The following is a 14,360-nucleotide window of genomic DNA, read 5'->3' as shown; positions in this document are numbered from 1 at the left end:
ATATTATAAAAAAAAATCAGACACACAGAAAAAACTGCTGGAAAACTAAATTTAACTTTCAGAAATAGTATTAATAAACATTAAGTGTCCATTTTTATAAGAAAAATATGAAATTAAGAATTTTTAAACAAATTCCTCCTTTTTTTTCTTTCTTTGAAGTGACTTACCTCCAGCTTCTTGTCAGCTCAGCTTCGAAGTGCCGATTTTGCCGCCACTGGACTTAAATACTTCTTACGCATCCCTCACGTGCCGGACACACTGTTGCTGGGCAAGGTTTTCACAATGGAGCATTTAACCAATCACATTTCAGCTGTCCTCTGCTGCCAGGCAAGGTGATGGTTTTGACCAAATTCAATGTCTGTCAATCATTTCTTTCAGCCAATTAGATTTTGAGGTGGTATCACCGGGGTTTTCTAGCAGGTTTAGGCAACGACCAGCCTTCAGACCTTCTGATTGGACAGAAGTTTACACACGCAGTCTTGTCCAGTTTGAAACAGAGATAAACGGAGAAAAGTGGTTCAATATACTGTATGGGGTGATCATTTACAAAAAACAATAAAAAAAGAAATAAAGAAACGATTAAAGCTTAATATAAATAAAGATAAAACAGCAATTCAACAAAAATATTTTGTAAAAAATTATATATAAAATCATCTCTCTCTCTCCCTATATAATATATATATATATATATATATATATATATATATATATATATATATATATATATATATATATATATATATATATATATATATATATTAATTAATATTAATAATTAATAGAAAATCATATAATGATAAAACAATCCAAAATAAAGAACACAACAGCTCACTGAGGGTGGTTTTGGAAAGTCAGAGTCTTTCTCAGTCTTAAAAGGACCTCTTTGCACCAAATCCATTCTTTCTGGATCAGAGAGTGTGGTTGGTCATTCAGCTGGACCAATTGGATTTGAGGTTGGTGGGATTTTGGATCCAGTAGGTTTCTCTTCCATACACTTCTCTCTTGGAGCCTCTGGAACATGAGATACAGAACTTCAACAACAGCAACAAGTGAAAAGTCAAACAGTCTCATCAAATCTACAGAACAGTTGCTGTGACGCTGGAAGCAGAATGTTGGAAGAAGAGCCTTCACTTTTGTCTGTGTGTGTGCCCAAATGTATGACTTTCTTTTCAGTAATAATGAAGCAATAAGTTTTATATAGGTTCCATGTTGGGGGGATTTGAACTTACCAGCAGCAGCATCAACGTTTTCCCTTTCAACAGAGGATGTGGTGACAGCAGTTTCTTCTGCAGCTAAAAAACAAGAATTATTAGTATACAATAATCACTGATAAAGCTAAAAAAAATAATGGCTCATTCAAAATCTGTGTGCAGGGGCCTGTTGCACAAAAGTAGGATAAGGGATTAAGCCAGGATATCTTGGTGATCCTGGCTCAATTGATCCCCAATCTGGTTGCACTAAAGCTGGATAGGGGGCAGGAGGATATGTTATGGTATAAGTTACCATGGAGATTTATTCTGTGGAGCTAGCCTGCTCCAGACCGGGCTAAATTCCAGGATCTATTTAATCTCATCCCTAACGTCAGTCAGCAGTCGCCACAAATGGAAACCAATAGTTATTTCACTGCTCACTATACATTGTTATCACATATAACTAGACCCACTGTCATTATTCAAACGTTTGTGATCATTAATTTCAATCATTTTGGATAAATAATGAGTTTTAGATGATGTTGCTATCATTAGATAATTTACAGTTTCCCATAGACTATAAGGCTATATGTAAAATGATACAATATTAGGGCCACAGAGGGAAAAAAAGACGAGTCATAATATTGTAACCAGTTGTTTTAAAGGAGGACAGTTGTTAAAATGACAGATGTGGGGCATTTTGTGAAATTGTACCTCAGTATGGTTTCATAAACGAAGACATGCTGATGTGCCAGAATATGAAGTATCACATTTTCATAACTATCAAAACTGTAAAAAGAATATGTTGCTTTTCTGCAGAAAGAACCAGTCTCATAAATTTACGACTTTATCCTTTTTCCTCAGTGGGGCCCTAGTACTCTGTCATACAAAATAATACACATTCCATTAAAATATGAAAACACAATGTGTAACATTATGTTCCTTTATTGAATAAGGATAAAAAAAAAGCAGCTAAACTACACTCAAAAAACGTTCACTTTGAATGAACATAAAAAAAATTATGGAAATGATTTCCACATGATTAGATAGCGTTACTTGAACAAAAATGAATCATATTGGTCCTACTTAATGTACTTAGGTTCAAACTAATAAATTTAAGTTGATTCAATCTAAATACTGCAGTTGGACCCAACTTTAAATTAATATTGTTGCTCACTCTCAAAAGATAAAAGTTGATCCAACTTAATTGAATCACTCCAATTGATCACACCTCATTAAATGAAGTTTATTCAACTCAAATTTGTATGACTATCTAACACAATTTATGTTAATATTACTTAATTTTTTGCTTTAATTTTATTTATACATCTGACAATGATAAGGTATTCCAAAGTTTCAACCAATGGGTGTTTTAATTTTTAAGTATGTTGAAGTTATATTCATTTAAAGAATCAAAGGCTTCAGATTTGAAAAACACAAAATGGCTGCCAAACAGTCTCCATCCCATAATGACTTGATGTCATAGTGCAAAGCACTGATCATTTGACAGTAAAAGTGGAGTCACCTCCTGCAACAGGTTACATCATGTCAAATGCTGAGCCTCAAGATCAATTCTCTCAAATATGTGTGTGCCATTAGTTTTAGCATACTTATCCAAGTCTAATTGAGAAGCATATTGATCTTCAGCTGGCTAGCTGAATGACACAGCAAAATATTGCCATTAACCTCTAACATATGGGGTGTAAAAAACATGATACTCACTTCTCGTAACAGCCACCTAACTCATGGTTTGGGAATCAACACTTTCCCATGAGCCTTAGCGGCCGTGGGCGGGGCTAAGGCCCGGGTCCCAACGCTTGTCCACGAGATGGCTGCGGAGCACATGTTTGAACTGCAGCTTCCAGCTACGAGGAGGAAAATAAAAAAAACATCAAAACTAACTTAGATTTGCTCCCACTGTTTTTTCTAACATACATCGAGTGTTTGTGTGTGTGCTTTAAGCTGCTCTGATCATTTTAACGTTTGAATGGTGTCTCTAGCTAAAATTGTGTGGAAGCTGTTATGGTTGGAAAAAGCAAAGGTTCTTGAAAAGATAAAGGAACAATGAATGAAAGCTGAATTTGCTGATGAAATGGCTGCACTGTCCTGGAAAATCCTGAAAAATCTTTAAAAGTAAAAGGATAAAAAGTCAAAGCTTATGAGTAACCCCACCTGAAAGAAAATGCTTCCAGTAACGAAATAAAATTGAGTTCGTGGAACTCAATTTTATCAAAAAAGGCAAGGTAAAAAAGAATGCAAACGCAGCAGTTCAAAGCCAGCCTCGAACTCGGAACCTCAGTATTATGAACCCACTTGTTAAGTCAGTGAGCTAACACTTTTGTGACAACATAAAGCAGCCGGTATACATTAATCAGGCTTGTCGTGTATTAGGAGAAGCCGAGTTGAAACAATTTCATGCCAAAGTTAGTTTTTTACTTTGAAAAAACGAACGAAAGTTTTCACTATTGAAAAGTCAGAGGATTTGAAGGGCCAAAATGGTGGTAAAAAAGGATTCTCAATGTATTTAAATGGAGCAAAAATCTTGGAAAATCCTGTACAAGCATGGAATATCTTGAAAGGATCAAGGATTTGAAAGACCAAAAGTCATAGCTGAAAGGAATAAGCTGAAAGGGTTGAACATTGTAATAGTAGAAGGATTAAAATACGTGAAAGTTTGAAGAAGTTTAAAATTGCCTCACATTTTGGCACAAAATGGCCGCCAAACTGTAGGTGGTGTTGCCATCCCATAATAATTTTGAACCTTATGTTAAAGTCCAAAACCTTGTGAACATTTCAATATTTGAACGGTGTCTCTAGCCAAAAGAATGTTAAAGTTACAATTGTTTAAAGAAGCAAAGGTGTGGCCAATGGAGCAAAAACATTGGAAAATCTGGGAATATCCGGGAATATCTGGAAAAGTTCAAAGATTTGAAGGACAAAAGTCATAGCTGAAAGGAATAAGATGAAAGGGTTGAACATTGTAATAGTAGAATGGTAAAAATAGGTGAAAGTTTGAAGAAGTTTAAAATTGCCTCACATTTTGGCACAAAATGGCCGCCAAACTGTAGGTGGTGTTGCCATCCCATAATAATTTTGAACCTTATGTTGAAGTCCAAAACCTTGTGAACATTTCAATATTTGAACGGTGTCTCTAGCCAAAAGAATGTTAAAGTTACAATTGTTTAATGAAGCAAAGGTGTGGCCAATGGAGCAAAATAATTGGAAAATCCGGGAATATCCGGGAATATCTGGAAAAGTTCAAAGATTTGAAGGACCAAAAGTCATAGCTGAAAGGAATAAGCTGAAAGGGTTGAACATTGTAATAGTAGAATGGTAAAAGTAGGTGAAAGTTTGAAGAAGTTTAAAATTGCCTGACATTTTGGCACAAAATGGCCGCCAAACTGTAGGTGGTGTTGCCATCCCATAATAATTTTGAGCCTTATGTTGAAGTCCAAAACCTTGTGAACATTTCAATATTTGAACGGTGTCTCTAGCCAAAAGAATGTTAAAGTTACAATTGTTTAAAGAAGCAAAGGTGTGGCCAATGGAGCAAAAACATTGGAAAATCTGGGAATATCCGGGAATATCTGGAAAAGTTCAAAGATGTGAAGGACCAAAAGTCATAGCTGAAAGGAATAAGATGAAAGGGTTGAACATTGTAATAGTAGAATGGTAAAAATAGGTGAAAGTTTGAAGAAGTTTAAAATTGCCTCACATTTTGGCACAAAATGGCCGCCAAACTGTAGGTGGTGTTGCCATCCCATAATAATTTTGAACCTTATGTTGAAGTCCAAAACCTTGTGAACATTTCAATATTTGAACGGTGTCTCTAGCCAAAAGAATGTTAAAGTTACAATTGTTTAAAGAAGCAAAGGTGTGGCCAATGGAGCAAAATAATTGGAAAATCCGGGAATATCCGGGAATATCTGGAAAAGTTCAAAGATTTGAAGGACCAAAAGTCATAGCTGAAAGGAATAAGCTGAAAGGGTTGAACATTGTAATAGTAGAATGGTAAAAATAGGTGAAAGTTTGAAGAAGTTTAAAATTGCCTGACATTTTGGCACAAAATGGCCGCCAAACTGTAGGTGGTGTTGCCATCCCATAATAATTTTGAGCCTTATGTTGAAGTCCAAAACCTTGTGAACATTTCAATATTTGAACGGTGTCTCTAGCCAAAAGAATGTTAAAGTTACAATTGTTTAAAGAAGCAAAGGTGTGGCCAATGGAGCAAAAACATTGGAAAATCTGGGAATATCCGGGAATATCTGGAAAAGTTCAAAGATGTGAAGGACCAAAAGTCATAGCTGAAAGGAATAAGATGAAAGGGTTGAACATTGTAATAGTAGAATGGTAAAAATAGGTGAAAGTTTGAAGAAGTTTAAAATTGCCTCACATTTTGGCACAAAATGGCCGCCAAACTGTAGGTGGTGTTGCCATCCCATAATAATTTTGAACCTTATGTTGAAGTCCAAAACCTTGTGAACATTTCAATATTTGAACGGTGTCTCTAGCCAAAAGAATGTTAAAGTTACAATTGTTTAAAGAAGCAAAGGTGTGGCCAATGGAGCAAAAACATTGGAAAATCTGGGAATATCCGGGAATATCTGGAAAAGTTCAAAGATGTGAAGGACCAAAAGTCATAGCTGAAAGGAATAAGATGAAAGGGTTGAACATTGTAATAGTAGAATGGTAAAAATAGGTGAAAGTTTGAAGAAGTTTAAAATTGCCTCACATTTTGGCACAAAATGGCCGCCAAACTGTAGGTGGTGTTGCCATCCCATAATAATTTTGAACCTTATGTTGAAGTCCAAATCCTTGTGAACATTTCAATATTTGAACGGTGTCTCTAGCCAAAAGAATGTTAAAGTTACAATTGTTTAATGAAGCAAAGGTGTGGCCAATGGAGCAAAAAGATTGGAAAATCCAGGAATATCCTGGAATATCTGGAAAAGTTCAAAGATTTGAAGGACCAAAATGTCATAGCTAGAATAAGATGAAAGAGCTGAACATTGTCATAGTCAAACGGTTAAAATAGGTGAAAAATTGTAGAAGGAGTTTAGCTGTGAACTTCTGCACGAAAAATTCTCCATGTATTTCAATGGAGCAAAAATTCCCGGAAAACCTGGAATATCTTAAAAAGTAAAAGGATTTGAAAAACCAAAAGTCATAGCACAAATAAGCAGAAAGAGCTGAACATTTTAAAAGTTGAATGGTTAAAATCGGTTAAAAATTGTAGAACGAGTTAAGCGGCGAAAAACGGCGGAAGATAGGCGTAAAGAATAATAAATAAAGAGAAACAGGAAAACAAAGGGTTGAATGCTTTACAGCATTCAACCAACTAGAAGGAGCTGCATTTCCAGAAGAAAATGCAGGGTTGAATGCTGTATTGCTGAAAGAAAGCTTAATGTGTAAAATAAATGGCTGAACTGAGCTGAAAGAGATCAACATTTTAAAAGTAAAATGGTTAAAAAAAGTAAAAACCTGTAAAAGAGGTTAAGCACAAGAATTCCCTATGCATTTTAATGGAGCAAAAATCCTGGAAAATCTTGAAAAGTTCAAAGATTTGAAGGACAAAAGTCATAGCTGAAAGGAATAAGATGAAAGGGTTGAACATTGTAATAGTAGAATGGTAAAAATAGGTGAAAGTTTGAAGAAGTTTAAAATTGCCTCACATTTTGGCACAAAATGGCCGCCAAACTGTAGGTGGTGTTGCCATCCCATAATAATTTTGAGCCTTATGTTGAAGTCCAAAACCTTGTGAACATTTCAATATTTGAACGGTGTCTCTAGCCAAAAAAATGTTAAAGTTACAATTGTTTAAAGAAGCAAAGGTGTGGCCAATGGAGCAAAAAGATTGGAAAATCTGGGAATATCCGGGAATATCTGGAAAAGTTCAAAGATGTGAAGGACCAAAAGTCATAGCTGAAAGGAATAAGATGAAAGGGTTGAACATTGTAATAGTAGAATGGTAAAAATAGGTGAAAGTTTGAAGAAGTTTAAAATTGCCTCACATTTTGGCACAAAATGGCCGCCAAACTGTAGGTGGTGTTGCCATCCCATAATAATTTTGAACCTTATGTTGAAGTCCAAATCCTTGTGAACATTTCAATATTTGAACGGTGTCTCTAGCCAAAAGAATGTTAAAGTTACAATTGTTTAAAGAAGCAAAGGTGTGGCCAATGGAGCAAAAAGATTGGAAAATCCGGGAATATCCGGGAATATCTGGAAAAGTTCAAGGATTTTAAGAACCAAAATGTCATAGCTAGAATAAGATGAAAGAGCTGAACATTGTCATAGTCAAACGGTTAAAATAGGTGAAAAATTGTAGAAGGAGTTTAGCTGTGAACTTCTGCACGAAAAATTCTCCATGTATTTCAATGGAACAAAAATTCCCGGAAAACCTGGAATATCTTAAAAAGTAAAAGGATTTGAAAAACCAAAAGTCATAGCAGGAATGAGCTGAAAGAGCTGAACATTTTAAAAGTTGAATGGTTAAAATCGGTTAAAAATTGTAGAACGAGTTAAGCGGCGAAAAACGGCGGAAGATAGGCGTAAAGAATAATAAATAAAGAGAAACAGGAAAACAAAGGGTTGAATGCTTTACAGCATTCAACCAATAATAAATAAAGAGAAACAGGAAAACAAAGGGTTGAATGCTTTACAGCATTCAACCAACGAGAAGGAGCTGCATTTCCAGAAGAAAATGCAGGGTTGAATGCTGTATTGCTGAAAGAAAGCTTAATTTGTAAAAGAAATGGCTGAACTGAGCTGAAAGAGCTCAACATTTTAAAAGTAAAATGGTTAAAAAAGGTGAAAACCTGTAAAAAAGGTTAAGCACAAGAATTCCCTATGTATTTTAATGGAGCAAAAATCCTGCAAAATCTTGGAATATCTTAAAAATGTTAATGATTTGAATGACCAAAAGTAATATCTGTAATAAGTTGAAAGAGTTGAACATTTAAAAAGGGGAATGGTAGAAAAATTTCAAGTGTCCGAACCGGGTGTCGATCCGGGAACCTCTTGCACCATAACTTTCCAATGCATTTTAATAGGGCAAAAATTCCCGGAAAAACTGGAATATCTTAAAAAGTACAAGGATTAGAAGTACCAAAAGTCATAGCAATAATAAGCTGAAAGAGCTGAACATTTTAAAAGTTGAATGGTAAAAATAGGTTAAAAATTGTAGAAGTAGTTAAGTGTCAAAAAACGGCGGAAGATAGTATAAATAATAATAATAACTAGAAGGAGCTGCATTTCCAGAAGAAAATGCAGGGTTGAATGCTGTATTGCTGAAAGGAAGCTTAATTTGTAAAAGAAATGGCTGAACTGAGCTGAAAGAGCTTAACATTTTAAAAGTAAAATGGTTAAAATAGGTGAAAACCTGTAAAAGAGGTTAAGCACAGTGATTCCCTATGTATTTTAATGGAGCAAAAAATCCTGGAACATCTTAAAAAGTTCAATGATTTGAATGACCAAAAGTAATAACTGTAATAAGTTGAAAGATTTGAATATTTTCAAAGTTGAAAGGTAGAAAATTTTGAAGCGTCCGAACCGGGTGTCGAACCGCGAACCTCATGTACCATAAGTTCCCAATGCATTTTAATAGGGCAAAAATTCCCGGAAAAACTGGAATATCTTAAAAAGTACAAGGATTTGAAAAACCAAAAGTCATAGCTGGAATAAGCTGAAGGAGCTGAACATTTTAAAAGTTGAATGGTTAAAATAGGTTAAAAATTGTAGAAGTAGTTAAGTGTCAAAAAACGGCGGAAGATAGTGTAAATAATAATAAAGAAACTAGAAGGAGCTGCATTTCCAGAAGAAAATGCAGGGTTGAATGCTGTATTGCTGAATGAAAGCAGAAATATGATGAAAAAGCTGAACATTGTAAAAGTAGAATGTCTAAAATAGGTCAAACATTGTAGAAGGAGTTAAGCATGAAAGCTGAAATTGTTCAAAAAAAATGGCTGAACTGCCTGCAAAATCCTGAAATATTTTGAAAAGTTAAAGGACCACAAGTCAAAGGTGAACATTGTAAAAGTAGAATGACCAAAACAGGTCAAAATTTGTAGACGGAGTTAAGCATGAAAGCTGAAATTGTTGAAAAAATGGATGTACTGTTGAAAATTTGAAGATGATGCTAAAATGGCTGAAAGTGCTAGCATCAGCATCATCAACTGACTCAAAAAACTACATTGTTTAAGAGTATCATATTGGTAAAAGCTACATGTTCTAAGTTGACTTAAAATCCACTTTTTTCAAAATGGCGGCTTTTCTATTAATTTTATCTCCATAGCAACCATTTTACGTTTGGGTCGGCATGGGATGACGAACAAATCGACGTCAGTTTCAGACAAATTGGAAAAAGTAAACCTTTGGACGTCCTTAGCAACGAAGTTTGTTGGCTAACCACGCCCACATTCCTTATATGTCCAGATCCAGTGAATTTCAATATGTTCAGTTCCAGCCATGGATGAAGTTTATTGCAATATTTGCTTCAGATTTTGTCATAAAAAGGCCACCAACAGTAGGTTGTGTCGACATCCCATAATGATTTCTAAACGTATTTAATAGTCCAAAGCCTTGTGATCATTTTAATGTTTGAACGGTGTCTCTAGCTACAAGTATGTGGAAGTTATATTGGTTGAAAGAAACAGAGGTTTCAAATTTGAAAAACACAAAATGGCTGCCAAACAGTCTCCATCCCACAATGACATCAAACCTTGATGTTGTAATCCAAAGCACTAATCATTTGACAGTAAAAGTGTAGCCACTTCCTGCAGCAGGAGATATTCTGGCATATGCAGAGCTTCAAGATCAATTCTCTCAACTATGCATGTGCCATTACTTTTTGCAAACACATCCATGTATAATAGAGAGATATATTGATCATCAGTTAGCTAGCTAGCTGAATGATACAGCATTATATTTTCATTAAACCACTAACCTATGTGGTGCAAAAACATGATAGTCACTTCTCGTAACAGCCACCTAACTCATGGTTTGGGAATCAACACTCCCATGAGCCTTCACTTTTGAAAAGTCGCAGGATTTGAAGGACCAAAAGTGGTGGTAAAAAAAAAATATTGGAGGTAAAAAAATTGTAAAAGGAGTTAAACAAGGCCTGAAATTATTGAAAAAATGGCTGAATTAATGAAAATTTGAAGATTTGAAGGAAAAGAATGAGCTGAACTGTTTCATACAATGGTTAAAGTAAGTAAAAACCTGTAAAAGAAGTTAAGCACAAGGATTCTCTATGTATTTTAATGGAGCCAAAAATTCTGGAAAATCCTGGAATATCTTAAAAAGTTCAATGATTTGAATGACCAAAAGTAATAACTGTAATAAGTTGAAAGAGTTGAACATTTTAAAAGTAAAATGGTAAAAAATTTTGAAGCGTCCGAACCGGGTGTCGAACCGAGCGCCTCGTGCATCATAACTTCCCAATGCATTTTAATAGGGCAAAAATTCCCGGAAAAACTGGAATATCTTAAAAAGTACAAGGATTTGAAAAACCAAAAGTCATAGCTGGAATAAGCTGAAGGAGCTGAACATTTTAAAAGTTGAATGGTTAAAATAGGTTAAAAATTGTAGAAGTAGTTAAGTGTCAAAAAACGGCGGAAGATAGTGTAAATAATAATAAAGAAATAAAGAGAAACAGGAAAACAAAGGGTTGAATGCTTTACAGCATTCAACCAATAAAGAGAAACAGGAAAACAAAGGGTTGAATGCTTTACAGCATTCAACCAATAAACTAGAAGGAGCTGCATTTCCAGAAGAAAATGCAGGGTTGAATGCTGTATTGCTGAAAGAAAGCTTAATTTGTAAAAGAAATGGCTGAACAGAGCTGAACATTTTAAAAGTAAAATGGTTAAAATAGATGAAAACCTGTAAAAGAGGTTAAGCACAAGAATTCCCTATGTAATATAATGGAGCAAAAATTTGCTTCAGATTTTGTCATAAAAAGGCAACCAACATTAGGTTGTGTCGACATCCCATAATAATTTCTAAACGTATTTAATAGTCCAAAACCTTGTGATCATTTTAATGTTGGAACGATGTCTCTAGCTACAAGTATGTTGAAGTTATATTTGTTTAAAGAAACAAAGGCTTCAGATTTGAAAAACACAAAATGGCTGCCAAACAGTCTCCATCCCATAATGACTTCAAACCTTGATGTTGTAATACAAAGCACTAATCATTTGACAGTAAAAGTGGAGCCACATCCTGCAGCAGGAGACAATCTTGCAAATGCAAAGCGTCAAGACCAATTCTCTCAACTATGCATGTGCCATGAGGTTTTGCATACACATCCATGTATAATGGAGAGATATATTGATTATCAGCTAGCTAGCAGAATGATACAGCATTATATTTTCATTTAACCACTAACTTATGTGGTGCAAAAACATCATAGTCACTTCTCGTAACAGCCACCTAACTCATGGTTTGGGAATCAACACTTTCCCATGAGCCTTCACTTTTGAAATGTCGAAGGATTTGAAGGACCAAAAGTGGTGGTAAAAAAAATTTTGGAGGTAAAAAAATTGTAAAAGGAGTTAAACAAGGCCTGAAATTATTGAAAAAATGGCTGAATTAATGAAAATTTGAAGATTTGAAGTAAAGGAATGAGCTGAACTGTTTCATACAATGGTTAAAGTAAGTAAAAACCTGTAAAAGAAGTTTAGCACAAGGATTCTCTATGTATTTTAATGGAGCAAAAAATCCTGGAAAATCCTGGAATATCTTAAAAAGTTCAATGATTTGAATGACCAAAAGTAATAACTGTAATAAGTTGAAAGAGTTGAACATTTTAAAAGTTGGTTGGAAGAAAATTTTGAAGCGTCCGAACCGGGTGTCGAACTGGGCGCCTCGGGCACCATAACTTCCCAATGCATTTTAATAGGGCAAAAATTCCCGGAAAAACTGGAATATCTTTAAAAGTAAAAGGATTTGAAAAACCAAAAGTCATACCAATAATAAGCTGAAAGAGCTGAACATTTTAAAAGTTGAATGGTAAAAATCGGTTAAAAATTGTAGAAGTAGTTAAGTGTCAAAAAACGGCGGAAGATAGTATAAATAATAATAATAATAAACTAGAAGGAGCTGCATTTCCAGAAGAAAATGCAGGGTTGAATGCTGTAGTGCTGAATGAAAGCTGAATTAGCTGAAGAAATGGCTGAACTGTACTGGAAAACCTTGAAAAGGTAAAGGTACAAAACTCCTAGCAGGAATAAGCTGAAAAAGTTGAACATTGTAATAGTAGAATGGCTAAAATAGGTCAAAGTTTGTAGAAGGAGTTAAGCATTAAAGCTGAAATTGTTGAAAAAATGGCTAAACTTTTGAAAATGTGAAGATGTTGCTAATATAGCTAAAAGAGCTAGCACTGAAATCAGCATCATCAACTGACTCAAAAAAACACATTGTTTTAGAGTATCATATTGGTAAAACTACATGTTCTAAGTTGACAGAATATCCACTTTTTTGAAAATGGCGGCTTTTCTATTAATTTTATCTCCATAGCAACCATTTTATGTTTGGGTCGCCTGGGGATGACGAACAAATCGACATTAGTTTCAGACAAATTGGAAAAAGTAAACCTTTGGACGTCCTTAGCAACAAAGTTTGTTTGCTAACCACGCCCACATTCCTTATATGTCCAGATCCAGTGAATTTCAATATGTTCGGTTCTAGCCATGGATGAAGTTTATTGCAATATTTGCTTCAGATTTTGTAATGAAATTGCCACCAAACAGTAGGTTGTGTCGACATCCCATAATGATTTATAAACGTATTTTATATTCCAAAGCCTTGTGATCAATTTAATGTTTGAACAGTGTCTGTAGCTAAAGGCATGTTGAAGTTATGATGGTTGAAAGAACCAAAGGTTTTCAAGGATTCTCAATGTATTTTAATGGAGGAAAAATCTTGGAAAATCCTGGAAAACCTTGAAAGGTTCAAGGATTTGAAAGACCAAAAGTAATAGCTGAAAGGATTAGGCTGAAAGATCTTAACATAGCAACAGTAAAATGGTTAAAATAGGTTTAAAAAAACAGTTTAAAATCGCCTCACATTTAGGCACAAAATGGCCGAAAACCGTAGTTGGTGTTGCCATCCCATAATAATTTCAAAACTTATATTGAAATACAAAGTCTTATGAGCAGTTTAATGTTTGAACGGTGTTTCTAGCTAAAGGCATGTCAAACGTAGGAAAGTTAAAAGCAACAAAGGTATCAAATTTGAAAACACAAAATGGCTGCCAAACCCTCCCTATGTCTTAATGATTTCAAACCTTGATGGTACAGTCTAATGCATTGATCATTTAAAACTAAAGTAGACATACAGTAATCTCATCCAGTAGGGGGCACCATGTAAAATTCTGTGCCACATTATTAAATTTCCCAACTGTGCATGTATCATCAATCACAGCACAGTCATCCATGTATAATGGAGAGACATATTGATCATCAGCTAGCTAGCTGAATGACCCCGCATTATAATGTCATTTAACCAGTAATATATGTGGAGTAACAACATGATAGTCACTTCTCGTAACAGCCGCCTAACTCATGGTGTGGGAATTAACACTTCCCATGAGCCTTAGCGGCCGTGGGCGGGGCTAAGGCCAGGGTCCTGACGTTTGTTCACAAGATGGCTGGAGCACATGTTTGAACTGCAGCTTCCAGCTACGAGGAGGAAAATAAAAAATACATCAAAACTAACTTAGATTTGCTCCCACTGTTTTTTCTAACATACATCGAGTGTTTGTGTGTGTGCTTTAAGCTGCTCTGATCATTTTAACGTTTGAATGGTGTCTCTAGCTAAAATTGTGTGGAAGTTGTAAGGGCTGGAAGAATCAAACTAAGGTTGTCAAAGATTGAATGCTGTACTGCTTAATGAAAGCTGAACTTGCTGATGAAATGGCTGAACTGTCCTGGAAAATCCCTAAAAGTTAAAGGATAAAAAGTCAAAACTTATGAGTAACACCACCTGAAAGAAAATTCTTCCATGTAACGAAATATATTTAGGTGAGTGGAACTGAATGTTATCAAGAAAGGCAAGGTAAAAAACCATGCAGAAAAAGACAAATGCCGGAATTGAACTCAGAACCTCAGTATGATAAACCGTTCACCTTAGCCACTGAGCTAACAATTTAGTTATACTACGATGCAG

At 35.0% G+C, this 14,360-nt stretch overlaps 1 protein-coding gene and 1 long non-coding RNA gene across 3 annotated transcripts in view; one reads left to right on the top strand and one right to left on the bottom strand.

The window, feature by feature from the left end:
* The window catches only part of LOC111946442 (NLR family CARD domain-containing protein 3-like), a 128,457-nt gene that overhangs the window by 33,668 nt on the left and 80,429 nt on the right, over positions 1-14,360 (top strand). The gene's annotated exons all lie outside the window — the stretch shown is intronic.
* On the bottom strand, positions 782-4,271 carry LOC144990308 (uncharacterized). Its single transcript, XR_013654311.1, has 3 exons — positions 2,913-4,271; positions 1,230-1,292; positions 782-1,011 (listed from the first exon to the last, which is right to left on the bottom strand). It is a non-coding gene; the product is annotated as an uncharacterized LOC144990308 (long non-coding RNA).

Source organism: Oryzias latipes, chromosome 2 (assembly GCF_053564925.1).
Source record: "Oryzias latipes strain Hd-rR chromosome 2, Olatipes_Hd-rR_3.1".
Lineage (NCBI taxonomy): Eukaryota > Metazoa > Chordata > Actinopteri > Beloniformes > Adrianichthyidae > Oryzias > Oryzias latipes.
This window is presented reverse-complemented; position numbering and strand designations above follow the sequence as displayed.